The 19682-nt window shown below is 41.1% G+C and overlaps 1 pseudogene; it reads left to right on the top strand.

Annotated features, from left to right (window-relative positions):
- The first annotated feature begins 17643 nt into the window (after window positions 1-17643).
- LOC100407399 (glutathione S-transferase omega-1 pseudogene) lies at window positions 17644-19281 on the top strand (annotated as a pseudogene).
- Window positions 19282-19682: the final 401 nt, after the last annotated feature.

Below are 19682 nucleotides of genomic sequence, written 5' to 3'. Positions count from 1 at the left end.
GATTTCTAGGGCATATTCTCTCACCTGATTGTGTATCCATTTTCTCCACACTCCTCGTCAGTCACCTTTGCTATACTCTTCCTGTTTCAGCTTTATCTTAAAGGTAGGTGTTTCACAGAGTTTCTTTTATTCATATATTTTTATTAACTTATATATAACTGTGTGTATGTAACTATATGACTGATCAACCAATCCTCCCTTCTCTACCAACATTCATATCCTAAGTGAGCTTATCTAGTCTCATGCCTTTAAATAACATGTACAAACTGCCAACTCAATCTCCATTTTGTACTGAATTAAAAACTTATATACTCAACTGTCTTCCTGACATCTCCACTTGGATGTCTATTAGGGATCTTCAACTTAGTATGTCTAAACCTAAAACCAAACAGCACTCCCACCATTAGCACACACTTAAAACCAAACCTGCCTCTCCTTTTCCCACATCTAATTCACCAAACTGGATTAACGTGATCTTACGGATTTCCATGAATTTGTTCCCTGTCATCACTGCCCTAGTTCAAGCCATTACTGTCTCTTACCTCCTGGTTGGTCCCTGAGATGCAGTCACATAACCTCATCCTTCTAGTTCCATCTTAACTCTTCAGCCTCATCTCTGGTCTTTTTCTCACTCACACTCTATGCTTCTATAATTATTTTTTCAGTGTTAAAAATATTTCAAGAATGTTCTTGCCTCTGAACCTTCAAATATGCCATTATGCCATTTCATTTACCTGGGAGACTCTTTCTTATTCTTTTCCCTACTCATCTTTACCTGGGCACAACAAGAGCACCTACACATAAAGATCTTTGAACAGTGCCTGGTACAAAGTAAGCACTATTTACTTAGTATATTTTGCCATAAGTATTATTTTCAGAGATCTTTTCATGTCAGTCCATAATTCTCTTTACAGGCCACAGAGTCTATGTAACCTGTCTGCTTCCATGGCCATTTATGTTGTTTCCAATCCTCGGCTATTATAAACGATCCTTATGCATGTGTAATTTCAAATATGTCTTCAATTTGTTCTCTGAAAACAGGCTCTGAAATGGAGAGTTGTGGGCAAACTATTTATTGGAGGTGCTCTTAAGAGATACATGGGGAAGGTAGTGTGAAAGCCAGAATTGGGAAGAGGGAGAAGCTGGCCTGCAATGTAGTCATAACTGAGGTCTCAGCTGACCTATGCATGGAGAGCTCTCAAGAGGTCTGAGGGTACCTGTAACTTCTACTATTTCTCTCCTGAAACTCTGTGATTGCCATGTCACTGCCATGTAAAAACACCTGGCCTAGCCTCCTCCTTAATGATGACAGACCACATAGAGAGAGATGCCTGGTTGATAGCCATTTAGTAGTAAGTAGGCCATTTAGACCATCCAGCCCCAGTCAAGCCACCAGATAAGTCCAGCTGCATGAGTGATCCCAGATGAGACCAGTAGAAGAGAATACATAGCTGACCCCAGACTAAATAGCTGATCCTAAAAACCACCAGGGGAAAAAAATGTGTTTTAAATCATTAAGTTTTGGGGTAGTTTGTTATGCATCAATACCTAAGTGATACAAGAGGCAATACTCTAGGAGATCGAGAAACAACAAGATGGAAGAAACATGATGCCTGGGCCACCTCACAGAACAGAGAGGCCTGAATGTGCTAGATTATTATATGAAACAGAAATGCCTATCTAGTTCGAATCGCACATCACATACATTATTTCATTTCACTTTTATGCCATCTATGAAGTAAATAGGGAGATTATGTTATATTATTGTTATTATTATTTTGAGACAGGCGTCTGGCTATGTTGCCCAGGTTGGTCTTGAACTCCTGGGCTCAAGTGATCCACCTGCCTCAGCCTACCAAAGTGCCAGGATTACAGGCATGAACCACTGTACCTGGCCTTCTTTATTTTATGAATAATGAAACCAAAGCTCCCAATGGTAAGAGAAAATTCTTATACCTAATGGTATATGAAAAAAGTATTCAGGAAGCTTAAAATCATGTTTGGCAAGGATCTATGGATCTGGATAATGAGATTTTAGCACTATGTTTGAATTGCCTTCTCACTGCGGGAAAAATTAATTATATAGCAGTAACTACTTGAGAGCTTGGTTAGAGATTCTAGCAGGGGAGTGCAGCTCCTCATATTCCCCTGACCAAATAATGGTCCTCCGCTATCAGGAAAGGTAATCTTCTTCATCTAAGTATACAGCTTCAGGAGGGATGCATGTGGAACAGGGAGGGAAGAAGAAGACACCCACCTAGCCAGCCAGATCAGCCAGATCAACCCTGGTGATCAATGGAGTGACAGATGTTACAGCCAGATCACCCTCACAGCCATAGTTACTATTTGAAAAATGCTGTTCTAAGCATTTTGTATTAATATATTTACTCAACAAATATTTATTGAACTCCTGCTATGTGCATCACTCAAGACATTTGGGATACATCAGTTAAAACAAACAAAACCAGAAAATGATGCCTGGCTTTGTAGACCACATATTTTAGCAAAAGGACACAGTAAACAAATAAATGAGTACAATTGTTGCTAATTAGAAGATGATTACCGCTATGAAGAAAAAAAGCAAAGTAGAGAAAGGTGAGGGGTATGGGTAGGTGGAAGAAGATTGTACTTGAAATAGAGAGGCCAAAGTGGACCTTTCTGAGAATGCAGCATTTCAGCTAAGACAAGAAGAGAATGAGGCAACATTCATTTGTGATAAAAATACTCAAGCAACTAGGAATATAAAAGAATTTCCTCAACCTGATAAAGGGCATCTGCTAAAAACCCACAGCTAATATCAAACTTGATAAAAGAATAGACCAGGCACAGTGGCTCACGTCTGTAATCCCAACACTTTGGGAGGCCGAGGTGGCTGGATCACAAGGTCAGGAGTTCAAAACCAGCCTGGCCAACATAGTGAAACCCCATCTCTACTAAAAATACAAAAATTAACTGGGCATGGTGGTGCATGCATGTAGGCCCAGCTACCTGGGAGGCTGAGGCAGGAGAATTGCTTGACCTTGGGAGGTGGAGGCTGCAGTGAGCTGAGATCTTGCCACTGCACTCCAGCTTGGCAACAGAGTGAGACTTTGTCGTAGAAAAAAAAAAAAAAGATGAAAGATGTCCATTCTCACCACTTCCATTCAACATGGTATGGGGGTTCTAACCAGGACAATTAAGCCAGAAAAAGAAGTAAAAGAAATCAATATTGGAAAAAAATAAGAAAACATTTTTTATTTGTAAGTGGTGTAATCTTATATATAGAAAAATTCTAAGAAATCCATTTAAAAAAACTACTAGAACTAATAAGTGAGTGCAACAAAGTTTAAGGCTATAATATTAATATACAAAAGTAAATTGTATTTCTATATGCTAGCAATGAACAGTCCACTGATGAAATTAACAAACCATATCCATTAGCAATAGCACCAAAAAGAATAAAATACAGTATTTATTAATAAGTTTAGCAGTAGAAAACGTGAACACTGAACGCTACAAAAATGTTGAAAGTAATTAAAGGTGACCTAAATAAATAGAAAGATATTTCCATGTTCATAGTTTGGAAAACTTAATGTTGTTAAGACGACGATTCTTCCAAAATCGATCTATAGATTTAGTACAATTTCTATAAAAATCACAGCTTTCTTTTTACAAAAATTGATAAACTGATGTTAACAATTATATGGCAATGCAAAGGAGCCAGAATAGCAAAAATAATCTTAGAAAATAACAGACTTAGAGAATTCATAATTGCTATAAAGCTACAGTGTGGCATAAGGATAGATAAATAAATAAATGGAATAGAACTGAGTCCAGAAACAAACTCTTGCACTTACAGTTAACTGATTTTTGACAAAGGTGCCAAAATAATTTGATGTGGGTAAGATAGCCTTTTCAACAAATGGTGGTGGGACTACTGTATATTCACATGCAAAAATATAAATTTGGACCTCTATCTCACACCACACAAAAGATTAACTCAAAATTAATCATAAATTTAAATAAAAGAACCAAAATTATAAAATCCTTAGAAGAAAATATAGGTGTAAATCTTCACAAACCTGGATTGGGTAATTATTTCTTAGATATAACACCAAAAGCTCATGCAATAAAACATTAGTAAACTGGACTTGATCAAAATTTAAAACTTTTGTATTTTAAAGGACACCATCAAGGAAGTCAAAGAATGCATAGATTGGAAGAAAATGCCTCCAGATCAAATATATAAGGGTCTTGTTTCCAGAACATCTAAAGAACTCTTACGACTCAATAACAAGAAGACAAATCATAGAATTTAAAATGGGCAAAGAATTTGAATAGACATTTCTCCAAAGGAGGCATATAAATGGACAATAAGCAGATAAAAAGATGCTCAATATCATTAATTATTAGGGAAATGCAAATCAAAACCTACTGTACATTCACCAGAGTGGCTAGAATGAAATAAGTATGACAGAGGATGTAGAGAAATTGGAACCCTCTCATATTGCTGGTAGAGATGTAAAATAGTACAAACACTCTGGAAAACAATTTGGCAGTTTCTCAAAAGATTAAAGATAGATGGGCTGGGCATGGTGGCTCATGTCTGTAATCCCAGCCCTTTGGGAGGCACAGGCAGGTGTATCACAAGGTCAGGAGATCAAGACCAACCTGGCCAATATGGTGAAACTCCATCTCTACTAAAATACAAAAAATTAGCCTGGCATAGTGGTGCGCACCCATAGTCCCAGCTACTTGGGAGGCTGAGGCAGGAGAATCACTTGGACCCAGGAGGCGGAGATTTCAGTGAGCTGAGATCACACCACTGAACTCCAGCCTGGAGACAGAATGAGTCTTCATCCCCAAAAATGATTAATGACAGATTACCATGTGACCCTGCAATTCCACTACTAGGTCCAAACCCAAGACAACTGAAAATATGTTAACACAAAAACCTATACATAAATGTTCATAGCAACATTATTTATAATAGCCCAAAAGTGGAAACTCCAACATCCATCAAGGAATGAATGGATAAACAACATATGGTAGAGATCCATACAAGGAATATTATTAAATCAAAAAAGAAATGAAGTACTGATACAAGCTAAACATGAATGAACCTTGAAAACATGCTAAATGCTAGGAGGGAAAGGAGAAGTGAAGAATGCTAGCTAAAGTGTACAAGGATTCTTTTTGAGGTGATGAAAATCTTCTAAAATTGTGGTATAATAATTGCACAACTGTAAATATGCTACAAACCACTGAAGTGTGTATTTACTTATTTTTATTTTTATTTTTTTGAGACACAGTCTCACTCTGTCACCTGGGCTGGAAGCAGTGGCATGATCTCCACTCACTGCAACCTCTGTCTCCTGGGTTCAAATAATCCTCCTGCCTCAGCCTCCCAAGTAACTGGGATTACAGGTGTGTGCCACCACACATGGCTAATTTTTGTATTTTTAGTAGAGATGGGGTTTCACCATGTTGGCCAGGCTGGTCTTGAGTTCCTGGCCTCAAGTGATCCACTCACCTTGACCTCCCAAAGTGCTGGGATTACAGGTGTGAGTCACGGTGCCAGGCCTGAAGTGTATAGGTGAATTTAAAACAGGTGAATTTTATGACATGTAAATTCTGTCTCAGTAAAGCTGTCCAAAAGAGGAGGGAGGGGAAAATGGAGTGAATCATGTAGATTTCTGAAGAAATAACAAATACCCTAAGGCAGAAGAACAGCTGGTGTGTTCGAAGACAGCAAGGAGGCCAGTGTGACTGGAATAGGTGAGGGAAGGCAAAGCCCATAGGAGATAAGGTCAGAGAGATCATGAAAGGCCTAGTCATGTAGGGTCTGTAAGACCCTATAAGGCCACTGTGAAGACTTTGTCTTTCCGGTAAATGAGAAGGAGAGCCTTTGCAGGGTGGTGAGCAGAAAGATGACATCTGATCTACATTACAAAAGAATACATGTGGGCCAGGTGCGGTGGCTCATGCCTGTAATCCCATCACTTTGGGAGGCCAAAGTGGGCAGATCACAAAGTCAGGAGTTCAAGTCCAGCCTGGCCAATATGGTAAAATGCCATCTCTACTAAAAATACAAAAATTAGCCAGGCATGATGGCAGGTGCCTGTAATCCCAGCTACTCGGGAGGCTGAGGTAGAGAATTGCTTGAACCCAGGAGGTGGAGGTTGCAGTGAGCCTAGATCACACCACTACACTCCACCCTTGGAGACAAAGGTAGAGACAAAGAGATTAGTGAGGAGATTATAACCCATAAAGAGATGATGATGGCTTAGACACCATTGATAGGTATTAATGGAGATGATAAGTAGTTGGGATTTGGTGATATTTACCTTTAATCCTCACAATTCTATGAGGTAGCTGATAACATCATCCACATTTTACAGACGATAAAATGAGTACGTATAATTTCAGAGCTTGCAAAATCCCACACAGAATAGGTCACAATTTATCAAATGTTAAATCCATGCAGTCTGGGTCCAGAGCCTGCATCTCAATTATCATCCTATAGTGCCTTTCTGGAAGCTTGTTTGTGTCAGAAATCTCACCTGTGCCTGTTAGTTCTGCCATATAAACATACAAGGATGTTTACGTTTTCAAGCCACAGCTGTATGCTGGAATTCTCATCCTGATGACAAGCAGAATTCCTGGGGTCTTGGTCTAACAAGTTCATACTTATATTGAAATAATTTGTTTCCCTGAAATGTGAGGCAGCATCAGTGTTGAGCTAGACGGAAAAAAAGTTGAGGCCTAAAATGAGAAGAAAAAAAACAAGGCTGAAAAGAATGGCATTGCTCTAACAAGAAAGAAGAAAATAAATGTCATGAGAAGAGAGACTCTGACAAATACCACAGAGGGGAATTATCCTATGAGCCTTTGTGAATTGAAATTTTGGGTAATGCTAACATTATATAATGGGATCAGAATTCTTTTTACTTTTTTAAATATTTGAATTGAGCCATTGTGTGGCTTTTACTCATAGCTCTGATGACAGCCTTAACTACAATTCTGAAAGCTTATTCTGGCCGTAGGCTGGCCCATATCCAAGTTTTCTATAAATCCAATTTTTTGAATTGGAAGGAAATTGCATGTGATTGGTTTTTCTTTTGCTTCCTCCAAATAATGGCATCTATCAAGGGTAGATTAGAGCACTTTGCCAGAATTCATGCTTGCCTCCCCCTCTTCTCTCCTCCCTTCCTCTCATTCTCTTTGAATCCAACCCATACTCCTTCCATTTTTAAAAGTGTATTTTATTTTGTAAACAAATAATAAAATTCAAAGATCCTCCAACTATCTGAATGGACCCCTCTCAGCCAAGGGCATTCCAAAGTTAACCCAAAAAACTAGTTCAGGCCATGATGGGATGAGGGAGTCATTCATGCCTTATTATGTCCTCCTCCCTGTTGGAATTCAGGCACAGCTGACCAGCATCAACATCAACACAGACCTTAAGACTGTTAGAACAGCCTCTTTCAATCTGATAAGAAACATTTTTGCAATCTATTCTCTCTGAAACTGGCTACCTGGACACTTCACCTGTATGATAAAACCTTGGCCTCCATCACCCCTTATTGCAACCCAGACATTCCTTTCTATTGATTCCAGGTCTTTGGATAACAACTCTTTCAACCAATTGCCAATCAGAAAATCTTTGAATCTTCCTATGACCTGGAAGCCTCCTGCTCTGGCTTCCAATTGTTCAGCCTTTCCAGATCAAACCAATGTAATTCATCTTACATGTATTGATTGACATCTATGTCTCCCTAAAATGTATAAAACCAAGTTGTACATTGTAGCCTGACCACCTCAGGGATATTTACTCAGGCTCTCCTGAGGGCATTGGTTACTCATATTTGACTCAGAATAAATCCCTTCAAATATTTAAGAGTTTGACAATCTTTTCATTGACAATTTCCAGTTCTGTGTTTCAGCTTCTTGTGATCATGTGAGACTCCTCTCTTTTACTGTTTCTGTGCATCCCTTCCCCCAGCTCCGACCCTGCATCCTGTAAGGATGAGATGCTTGGAGCAGTAGCTACCACCTTGCAGCTGGCTGGAGGAGAATGCCAGGAGAATCTCATGTTGAGATTTTTCCTTCCTTGAACTTCTTATAAGAGATATTTCAATGATTTTGTTGCTTCCGTTTAGTTTTCTATTATAGCAGAGGTATCCTAAGCCATCAAGTAATGACCAATCTCACCTTTTCTTTTTTCTTCTCCAACTCTTCTCTAATATTGGATAAGGGGTAGGGGAGTGGAGTAGAGGGAGATATTTGCCTTCACCTGTTCCTCAGCCAGTGCCCAGTCATACTAGGTCTAACTTTCTAAACATCTGGATTTTCTCACCCTCCCTTCTCCTCACTGCCCTCCCCCATACCCCCAGCAATCAAGTCCTGTCCTGACTCCAGTGAACTAAAAAACAAAGGACTTTGTAAGAATCAGGATCCACTTTCAAAAATAACTACATTTTCCACTGTGGGTCTGTGTCATAAAGGATGGCAAAAGGTCAGTGTAGCAGCAGCTTCCCGCTGACTCGTCTCTAATCACCATTCTTTTGTGGAACTCAGTCGAGTATCTCACTTCATATAATACTGAACATTATTTTGTCATTTATTTCCTTGGTTTAACCTGCTTAAATATTTCCCACAATTCAAAAGAAATTTAAAAAGCAACACTGTTTTATAAATTAGATGTACTTTTTCAAAGTTTGGATGGCAGAAAGTCAATACCTTGTCTTCTTTTATACACAAAATGGTGTTTATAGACTTGAGCTTTGCATGCACTGCCTTTATCTGCTTCAACAGTATTTTAATAAATTCAGGCCAGCTAAATCTTCTGCTTTCCTCCATGCCCTCTCTTTACTCTGATATTATCCTGCTATGATTGATGAGAGCACTGTGCAATGTTCTGGCATATTATAAAAATTGTATTTGGGTTGCCTACCTTACTTGTGATGAAAAACTTTAGTATACCCTGCTAAAGCAATCCCTATTCCCTACGAAGACCAGCTTGAGTTTCTATTCCCTTTTTCAATTTTTTTTTATGAGTTTGAATAAACTTGGAATCTGTTTCAGACTCAGGAGCAGAACACACTTTATGTTTCTGCAGAGTTGTTTTTCATCACAAACCAATAAACAGTAGACAAAGCTCTCTGTGGGGTTTGCTCACCAAATCAGTTCTACACTGTATCACTATTTAGACAAAATGAAAAAGGCCAAGAAAGCAGATACATCCGCAGATATATGGCAACCTCTATGATAAGGTTGTCATGAGCAACTGGTGACAGGGTTTGTCCTCCCAGAAATAAAAAGATGATGAGACACACTGACAATTCTCTTCACAGAGGCTGTACCTCTGATCTATCTCCACTGCATTTCATTGGGAATTTAAATTATATCCAGACATGAGTGTTTCTGAACTGACTTAAGCTGAAAAATAGCCTTTAGTCTTTTTCTTCCTCTATGGACATTTGTTAAATCTTTGTTTGCATGTATATAGAAACTGTCCTTCTATATACAGGGGACATAGAATTCATTCAGCCCATGTAAGATAGTAGTGAGTTTTCACGGTACATGTGCCCAGGTTTGTTCTAAGGGCTCTGCTGATTTTTTTATCATCATAAACCACCTGGAATCTCTCAACAAGACTGGGTACTATGTAGATTACATTCCAAGAGAAGAAGGGCCGTTTTAAGCCCTTTTCAAGAGAGTTATATTGAAAAACGGAAAGGACTCAATCGTAAAGAAATATGAGCATGACTTTGAGGGCAGGGTCAAAGGTGTCTCTAATCCTTATGACTTGAGACTCATGTGACGGGACAATTCCATGTAGCAAAAGGGGCAGATGGAGAAAGGAAGGAACCTAGAAGTGTCAGGGAGACCATATGGCGGGCTCTGATCCCTGCTCTGCCACATAGCAGTGATGTAATTGTAGTGGGCACTTCCTAAGGCCACCTCCAATAAGTCACACCCTTGTGTAATCCCACATCCTTATGTAATCCTCTCCCTTTGAGTGCAAGTGGAAATTTGCTTTTACCAACAGAATATGGCAAATATGATGGAATGTCACTCCTATAATTACATTGCATTATATGGAAAAGGTGATTTGATGTCACTCCCATGATTTATATTATTATATATAAAGCTCCATCTTAGTTGACTGGAGTGAGAGACTTTCCTAGCTTTGAAAAAAACCAATAGCCATATGAACTGCCTATGAAAACGGCCATGTGGGAGGAACTGTGGGTCATCTCAAGGACCTGAAGGGGATCTCTGGCTGAAAGCCGGTAAGAAGCTGGGGCCTTAGTCATATAGCTGCAAGGAAATAAATTTTTCCAACAACCTGGGTGAGCTTGGAAACAGATTCCACCCCAGTCAAGTACTCAGGTAAGGATACATTCAATCTGACACTTGAATTGCAGTCTTATGAGATCCTGGGTAGAAGACCTAGACCAGCTGTGCCCAGACTTCTCCCATGAGAACTTTGAGATAATAGATGTGTGTCATTTTAAGGCACTAAACTTCTGATGTGTAATTTGTTATGTAGCAATAGAAAATTAATACAGTGATCTAGGAACAAGTTTTTTCTTTTTCTCTGAGTCTCATTCTCCTCATCTATATAATAGGGACAGTAACATCTACTTACAGGTAGGTTTAATCATCAAATAAATTTTAGCTCTTGCTAAATTAATAGTTGTTTTACTAGATTATTAATGTTACTATTCGTTTCTGGGTACATGAGACCCAGAGCACCATAATAAGGTGTTCAGGAGTTGAAGTCTGGTCCTGGGGCCTAGCCCACAGGAACCCAGGGAATGCCATGCATGTATGAAGAAGAAATACAGCCAGCTGTCCTGACTCGGCTTTCCTTGAGGCTGATATAGTGTTGCACTAAATCTTTTTCTATGACATACTCTGTGCCCAGCAATATGCTAAATATGCTAGCATATTATTGGCACAGACAATACCAAGATAAGTAGGAGGTTCTCCCTGCCCTTGAAAGTGTCCAGGCTAATGGCCACAATTTAGACTTTAAGACTCACATTGCAGTTCTGAGTTCAGAACTGGGATTCCAAAATTTGAAGGCAACCAGTGCCAAGCTCTGCATATTTTAGGGTGCAGTGGGAAGTTCTGAGGCTGTTTACATCCTTGGGTGTCCAACACCTTGGGTCAGTGAGGTTGAACTTTCTAGCAGGACATCAGTGACCTGCTTACAGAAAGCAGGCAAGGACTGAAGCCAAGGGAACGATGTACCTTAGCATCACTAAAATGAACTATCCTGAATGTCCCAGCAAGGCAGGCCACTGTGCAAATGACATTCCAAGCTGAGGCAGGCCTATTTTAAACCCTCTTTATGAGGACTCACAATCCACCCTCTTGCTGCACAAGCATGGGGAGAGCAGGAAAATTCTCCCTATTATCATTGAAGCTGTAAAGGTTTAAGAGACGGGTCATTCAAAATACTCAGAAGTTCTTGAAAGCCAAATGTTAGTGGATGAGGAACTAGCTTTGGCTTCTGTTTCATCTTTGTTAGGTTACTACAGCAACGCTATCTTGAATGGTTTGTCAACATGTTTCACTGAGAAAGCTGAAAGCAACTCAGGTAATTCCAAGTGGAACCTTGTTGCAAGTGGAACCTTGACAACTTCAGAAGTGCCCATCACAACCAAACATTCCTGCTCTGAATCACCTGACATTCACTGTGTCATTCACACCAACTTCTTCAGGAGGCCCTTGATGATCTGCCTGCCTCCACAGAGCCTCCAAAAATCAGCCCTTTTTTCTTTTTTAGATTTCATTCTTCATGATGGATGTGAAAGACAGCAAAGTATGGTAGTTAAAACCCTCTGGAGACAGAGTGACGTGGGATAAATCCAGCTTTGCTGCTTACCAGCTCTCTGCTCTTGCACAGTTTTATTGAACCTCTCCAACCTGAAATAAGGCTAGTTACAGCATATTAGTAAAGAATTCATCACAGAGCCTGAACAAAGGGAGTCCTCATTAATGATAGTTGTTATTATTATCATTATTAATATATTATTACCATATGGCTATTACTTTGTACTTATCATACAGTCATTAATGTTCCTAAAATACTGCAGATCAGATGATACCAATTAGAAGACCCTCAGAAGCTTAACTTAGCAAAACTAAAAAAAAAATCTGTGTTCTAGTCCAGAGGTTGGCAAACTTTCTCTGAAAAGGGCCAGATAGTAAATATGTTAGGCTTGCCGGCCGCATGGTCTGTGTTGCAACTACTTACTTCTGCCATCATAACTCAAAAGCAGCCATAGAGAATACATAAGAAAATGAGTATGGTTGTGCTCCAAGTAAATGTTATTTACAAAAAGAACTGGCTGTTTGGATTTAACCCATAGGTCATAGTTTGCCAACCCCTGTTCCAGCCCCTTGTTCATGTACAGCAAGGTACTCCCAAACAGAATGCTAATGGGAAGGGCACGTGACAGAGTAGACAAAAGAGTTTGAGTCTCAATTTTGTCGTGTTCTGACTTTAGCATTTGTGGAATAATAATTAACTCTGTAGCATTTTGAAAATATTACTTAATTCCTCCATGCCCCAGGTTCTTGCTCTACAAATCCTAGGCAATAGTACTTCCTGGACAGAGTCACTGAGGATAAATGACCCCAAATATTCAAAAGGTAATTAAGTAAAAAAGGTAACATATAAAAATGAGATGATGGAAGTGTGTATATTTCAGGTTTTTCTGCATGAATTTACTTTGTATCTATCTATTCCACTGGATTGTGAGTTTGTGGAAGGTGAAATGCCTGTCATTTATTTCCCTCATCCTTGTCTCTAGATCCTAGAAAAGTCCTCTGCACAGAGCGGGGCATGGCCTGCATTCCAAATTTTGTTATTCTCAAAGATCAATTGTTCTCAGTGGCAGTTAACAGAAGCCAAGAATTGCTAAGTGAAACACAAGACAAATTGGCTGGAAGGACATGTGAAAATAGGCACAAACTAGGGAGCAAAGTTACACTTGCACCACTGCTGTTAGGCTGCTACCACTGACTCCTCTGCTCCTGCACTCGCAACGGCACCATCAAGAAAAACCCCACACACAGTTCCTTCATCTTTGCCTTACTTGCTGAAGATGAGAAGTCCCAGATAGGAGTCTGAATGACCGAGGCCAGATCACCTGCCCATATCCTGGCTACAAGGAAGCAAGAAAAGAAAATTTTAGCCAGCCCTTTTGGCTTCTGGAATGAGAACATTTTACCAAGTCACTTAATGGTATAGAGCTCCCCAGTAGGAAAAGTTTTAGGGGCTAGGCAGCTAGAAGAGTGACAAATGGCTACTACAATGATTATCTACTTACCTGGGACACCTATTTGTAGAGAACTTTGAGGACACAGCTTAGTCCACCACTACTATGACTTTCAAATTATGGCTTGTTAGGTAGGTAGTGGGTTTTAAACTAAGCCCTCCAACCTCTCTCCCTTGGTTCCCTGTAGTAGATACACCAGTGCCCCCTTCATATCACCTTGCTTCTGTGCATGTCAGCCTGCCTTCCATCAGTCAGCATCTATAACTTTGTTAGAGCGCTGCCCTCAGACCCACTTTGCCTCCATGCAGGACAGACCCAAAGTGCCTGGGTAATTCATAACCCATGGGGGTATCCTTTAACCAAAACTTATTAAGAGCAGTGTATAAATACTCCAGCTCCCTTGCCCCTTGATTGGAATCATAATAAAGCATGTGTTTTTTACCATTTAAAAAAGTTTCCACAGGATTAAACTTCAATTGGACACTATGGTGGTTGCCTTAATAGTGTAGCCCTTATAGACTAACTTCCTTGTATTATTTCTTTCTCTGTCTTCTGCCCTTCTCCCTCAACATTCCAGTAGACTATGTGCACTCAATCTTTGTCTCAGCTTTGCTTCTGAGAGGAGCCCTGCTAACCCATCTCTCTTATATCTGAATATTGGCGTGCTATTTTGCAGACATATCATGAATATTGAGACAACTATTATCACAAAATTCTGTAACTCACAAGAACACTTGCGGATACTTAACTAGGTAAATATGAGATCAAGAATGTATTGGCCAAGCATGGTGGCTCACACCTGTAATCCCAGCACTTTGAGAGGCCGAGGTGGGTGGATCTCCAGATCAAGAGAATGAGACCATCCTGGCCAACATGGTGAAACCCAGTCATTACTAAAAATACAAAAAATAGCCGGGCATGATGGCGGGCACCTGTAACCCCAGCTATTTGGGAGGCTGAGGCAGGAGAATCGCCTGAACCCGAGAGGTGGAGGTTGCAGTGAACTAAGATTGTGCTACTGTACTCCAGCCTGGTGATAGAGCGAGACTCTATCTCAAAAAAAAAAAAAAAAAGCCAAGTGCAGTGGCTCACCTATGTAATCCCAGCGCTTTGGGAGGCTGAGGCGGGTGGATCACCTGAGGTCAGGAGTTCGAGACCACCCTGGCCAATACAGTGAAACCCTGTCTCTATTAAAAATACAAAAAAAATAGCTGGGCATGGTGGCAGGCGCCTGTACTCCCAGCTACTAGGGAGGCTGAGGCAGGAGAATTGCTTGAACCAGGGAGGCGGAGGTTGCAGTGAGTTGAGATCATCTCATTGCACTCCAGCCTGGGCAACATGAGTGAAACTCTGCCTCAAAAAAAAAAAAAAAAGAATGTAGTATTTTCTTTCTCTGTTAGAATTAGAGTGCTCTGTGTTTATATGAAATCTGTCCCTATGACGAAAACACAGATGACAGAAAGAAAGAAAAAAAGAAAGAATGACAGAGAGAGATGAAGGAAGGAAAGCAGGAAAAAGAGAGGGAGGGGAAGAGAAAAAGGAGAGAAAGGAAGGGGGAGGAAGAAAGAAAATAGACAATCATTATTTAGGAGAATCAAAATGACATAAAGGAGATAGGCCTCGAAATTCCAGGAGATGATAAGGAAAATTGCTTTGAGGCAGCAGGGTAAAAGGAGAGCTCCCTATACTCTGGAAGAAGGAGATATGAGAAGCAAATGAGGAGGGCTGTAGATCACTGGGTAATCAAAGCAGAAGTTATTCTGCAGGGCCCTGCAGAAAGCTATCAGAAGAATAAAAGTCAGGTCAACTCTCTGTGCCTGAAAAAGCACAGAGCTGTCATGCCTTGAAACAGAGGGGACTCATCTTGGTAATTCTAACGGCATTCAGTAGTTGCAGAGGCTGCTGTCCTCCTCTGGGAATTGGGAGGAGGGGGCTTTTGCTGGATGTTCTTATATAAAGAGGAAGATAACTTGAACATGATTTTTTCTCTTCAGTGCATTCTGAAAAATTGAATTGTGATGATAAACATCAGGCAATTGTGCTGAAGCACAGAACTCTTATTTTTTTTTTTTTTTTTGAGATGGAGTTTCGCTCCTGTTACCCAGGCTGGAGTGCAATGGCGCGACCTCGGCTCACTGCAACCTCCGCCTCCTGGGTTCAGGCAATTCTCCTGCCTCAGCCTCCTGAGTAGCTGGGATTACAGGCATGCACCACCATGCCCAGCTAATTTTTTGTATTTTTAGTAGAGACGGGGTTTCACCATGTTGACCAGGATGGTCTCGATCTGTTGACCTCGTGATCCACCTGCCTTGGCCTCCCAAAGTGCTGGGATTTACAGGCTTGAGCCACCGCGCCCGGCCAAGCACTGAACTCTTTACAAAATAATAGCTCTAGTGTGGAACTCTAATCTTGTTTCCCTCTTTGTTGGAAAAGGGGAGAGGCGGCTACTTGTGCTATCACCTGACTATGCACAGGCAAGATGTTGGAGTATTAGTTATTCTATGCCCTGTGACCAAAGTTCTCTTTGATGCAGGGAGCCAGCTAGGCAAGCAATCTAACATGGAGGAGCTGAGATGTCCATTTGTATCCAGATAAGAGAAAATCCTTGGGACCAAAGGAGAGTTAAGAGAAGTGGGGAAGGGATAAGGAATTGGCTGTTTGTGGAGATAAAATGCAACAAAACAATAGACAAACCCCAGCTCTCACCCCAAAAAAAGTTTAGGAAGGAAAAAAAAACCTAGAATGAAATTTGAGTGAGCAACCCTAAAAGCTGTTCATGTCCCAGTATCCTACAGAAAGTAAACTACGTGAATTTAGACAGCAAAGATAATCTAGGTAATTGGAAATTCTGGCTAAACCATATTTTCTGTGGACTTAGAACTGAATTGTATCATAGTCATCAACTGCAAAGAAGATTCTAGACCACACATAAGGGCTACAGAGAGTTCTCACAGTGGTTCCAACAGCTAACACATGCTGGGTGGGTTATAAGTGGATTTTTCCTACTGATAATACTAGTTTTCTTTCTTCAGTGTCATAGCTGAGGCCTGTTAGCCACTTCTTCTTATGGAACAGAGAGTACATATCCTGAGTCTTGGAAATGCCAACGGGTTTCTGTCATAAGGGATGTGGTCCAGGAAGCCCAAATCATATCAGCTCATCTATGGTGGCAGGCAGTAAATATATTTTTTTAAAAGATTACTTATTAAGGCCGGGTGCGGTGGCTCACGCCTGTAATCCCAGCACTTTGGGAGGCTGAGGCGGGTGGATCACGAGGTCAAGAGATCGAGACCATCCTGGTCAACATGGTGAAACCCCGTCTCTACTAAAAATACAAAAAATTAGCTGGGCATGGTGGCGCATGCCTGTAATCCCAGCTACTCAGGAGGCTGAGGCAGGAGAATTGCCTGAACCCAGGAGGCGGAGGTTGCGGTGAGCAGAGATCACGCCATTGCACTCCAGCCTGGGTAACAAGAGCGAAACTCCGTCTCAAAAAAAAAAAAAAAAGATTACTTATTAGCAACAATGTTTTAAGTATAGTTGAATTCTCTCCCTGGACTGGTCACTTCTTTGTCTAAAATGCAAGGCATGATTTCAACCAAGGTTTAACTGAAAGTAGTCTCACATAATGGTTCTGGACAATTTATGCACAAGCATACAAATGCATGAAAACAACACGAGGTCATTAATAACTGTAGACACTGGCTGGTGACCAATGTGAAATGAATGAGCTCCTGAGCATTTCATTACTTAATTTTTAAAAACCGAGTTTTGAGGCCAGGCATGGTGGCTCACGCCTGTAACCCCAGCACTTTGGGAAGCTAAGGCAAGTGGATCGCTTGAGGCTAGGAGTTTGAGACCAAGCCGGCCAACCTAGCGAAACTCCGTCTCTACTAAAAATACAAAATTTAGCCAGGTGTGGCGGCGCATGCCTGTAATTCTAGCTACTCAGGAAGCTGAGGCAGGAGAATTGCTTTAATCCGGGAGGTGGAGGTTGCAGTGATCTGAGATCGCACCACTGCACTCTAGCCTGGGCAACAGAGTAAGACTCTATCTTAGAAAAAGACAACAAGAACAACAAAACAAAACAAAAACAAACTCTGAGTTTTTAATTTTTTTTATTAGTAACATTAAATTAGAAATGTATCTTTCTTTTTGAACTTAATGGTGTAGTTATGAGAATGTCATACTACTCTAAATGTGTCAGTATTCAATGATTACTCAAAAGTAATATATGTTTGTATACCTTTGGAGATTTTGTTTTACTTAACCAAATATTTAAAAGTTTAAAGAGATGTCAAATGTTCAAAATGTCGATGTTGAAAGCCTGCGGCATTGGGAGCTCAGCTTGCGCTGGGCCGTGATGTCCAGGGAGTCAGCCAGGAGCCTGGGGAAGGGAAGCACCCCAGGGCTGGTCCCAGGGGCCTGATCAGCCTCTACAGCATGAGGTTCTGCCCATTTGCTGAGAGGATGTGTCTGGTCCTGAAGACCAAGGGAATCGGGCATGAAGTCATCAATATCAACCTGACAAATAAGCCTGAGAGGCTCTTTATGAAAAATCCCTTTAGTCTGGTGCCAGTTCTGGAAAATAGAGTCAGCTGATCCACAAGTCTGCAATCACTTGTGAATACCCTGGATGAAGCATACCAGGGAAGAAGCTGCTGCCGGATGACCTCTATAAGAAAGCTTGCCAGAAGATGGTCTTTGAGTTGTTTTCAGGGGTGCCATCTTAGGTTGGATGCTTCTTAGAAGCTGAAAGAAGTCTGTGCTAGCCTGAAAGAAGCACTGCATGAAGAATTTAGAGGTAGACACACTGGCTCACGCCTGTAATCCCAACATCTGGGAGGCCAAGGTGGGCAGATCACCTGTTAGGCCTCCTAGTCCAGGCCTGGCCATTTTAGCCTTGGTGACCCACATTTACACCTCTGGATGGTCTCCAGAAACCAGAAAGTTTGAAGCAACCACAAGTCACCAGGTGGCCACAGAAAGAAGTGAAACAACTTGTTCCTGCCTCAACTAATTACTCTTCCCCTGCAACCTGCAACAATTGTTCCTGCTCAGTCTTGCAGAATTTCCCCCTGGACACTGGGTTTCTCAAGACCCCCACCCTGTAACTATGACCGCACCCTCCCCTCTGCTTGCAACCAATATCCTCCAACCTTATGATCATGCCTGTTTGTAACAGATGACCCCTACAATTATGACCATGCATCCTGTGACACCCTTCCCCTTCCCAAGATAGATTACTGACCCCTACCCTTGTGACCATGCATCCCCTTATGCCCTCACCCTCCCTAAAATGGATTACCACCTTTAATTGACTGCTTGCCCCAACCTATAAAACCAACTCCTATCCCACCACCCTCCGCTGACTCTCTTTTTGGACTCAGCCCACCCATACCCGGGTGAATAAACAGCCATGCTGCTCACACAAAGCCTGCCTAGTGGTCTCCTTAAACAAGCGGCACATGTAGCAACTTGAGGTCAGGAGTTTGAGACCAGTCTGGCCAACATGGTGAAAACCCATCTCTACTAAAATTAGAAAAATTGGCTGGATGTGGTGGCACATGCCTGTAATCCCAGCTACTCGGGAGGCTGAGGCAGGACAATCTCTTGAACCTGGAAGATGAAGGTTGCAGTGAGCCTAGGTCACGCCACAGCACTCCAGCCTGGGCAACAAAGCAAGACTCTGTCTCAAACAAACAAACAAACAAAACAAGAATTTAGCAAGCTAGAGGAGGTTCTGACTAATAAGATAACAACCTTGTTTGGTGGCAGTTCCATCTCTTTGATTGATTACCTCATCTCGCCCTGGTTTGAACAGCTGGAATCAATGAAGTTAAAAGAGTGTGTAGACTATGCTCCAGACCTTAAACTGTGGATGGCAGCCATAAGGGAAGATCTGAGAGTCTCAGCCCTGCTCACTAGTATGAAGGACTGACAAGGTTTCATAGCGCTCTACTTACAGAACAGCCTGGAGGCCTGTGACTGTGGGTTCTGAAGGGGGCAGGAGTCAGCAATAAAGGTATGTCTGATGTTTTCCTTCATTAAAAAAAAAAGTCAATATCAAAACTCTAATGAAACCTTAGAGACGAGATCAAATAGAACACAGACCACACACAACCAGTGACAAGGAGAATAGGCAACCCTGAAGAAAAAAATGACTGCCAAAGAGATGAAAAGTAAACATAAATCTCTCTGAAATTTTCCTGTATGAACCAGATAGCCTTTGCTGCCCACATTAATATACCAATGTACTTTGCTTTCTGCAGCGTGATGGGACATTAACAGCTTTCTAGCATTCCTCATCCAAATTTGATTTTAGGTCTTTTTTCCCTTTTAAATTCCTTTTGGATGAGAGCTAGAGTCATCTATAAATAAATAAATGGAAAGAATGCATTT

The sequence above is a fragment of the Callithrix jacchus genome, chromosome 17 (assembly GCF_049354715.1).
Source record: "Callithrix jacchus isolate 240 chromosome 17, calJac240_pri, whole genome shotgun sequence".
NCBI lineage: Eukaryota > Metazoa > Chordata > Mammalia > Primates > Cebidae > Callithrix > Callithrix jacchus.
This window is presented reverse-complemented; position numbering and strand designations above follow the sequence as displayed.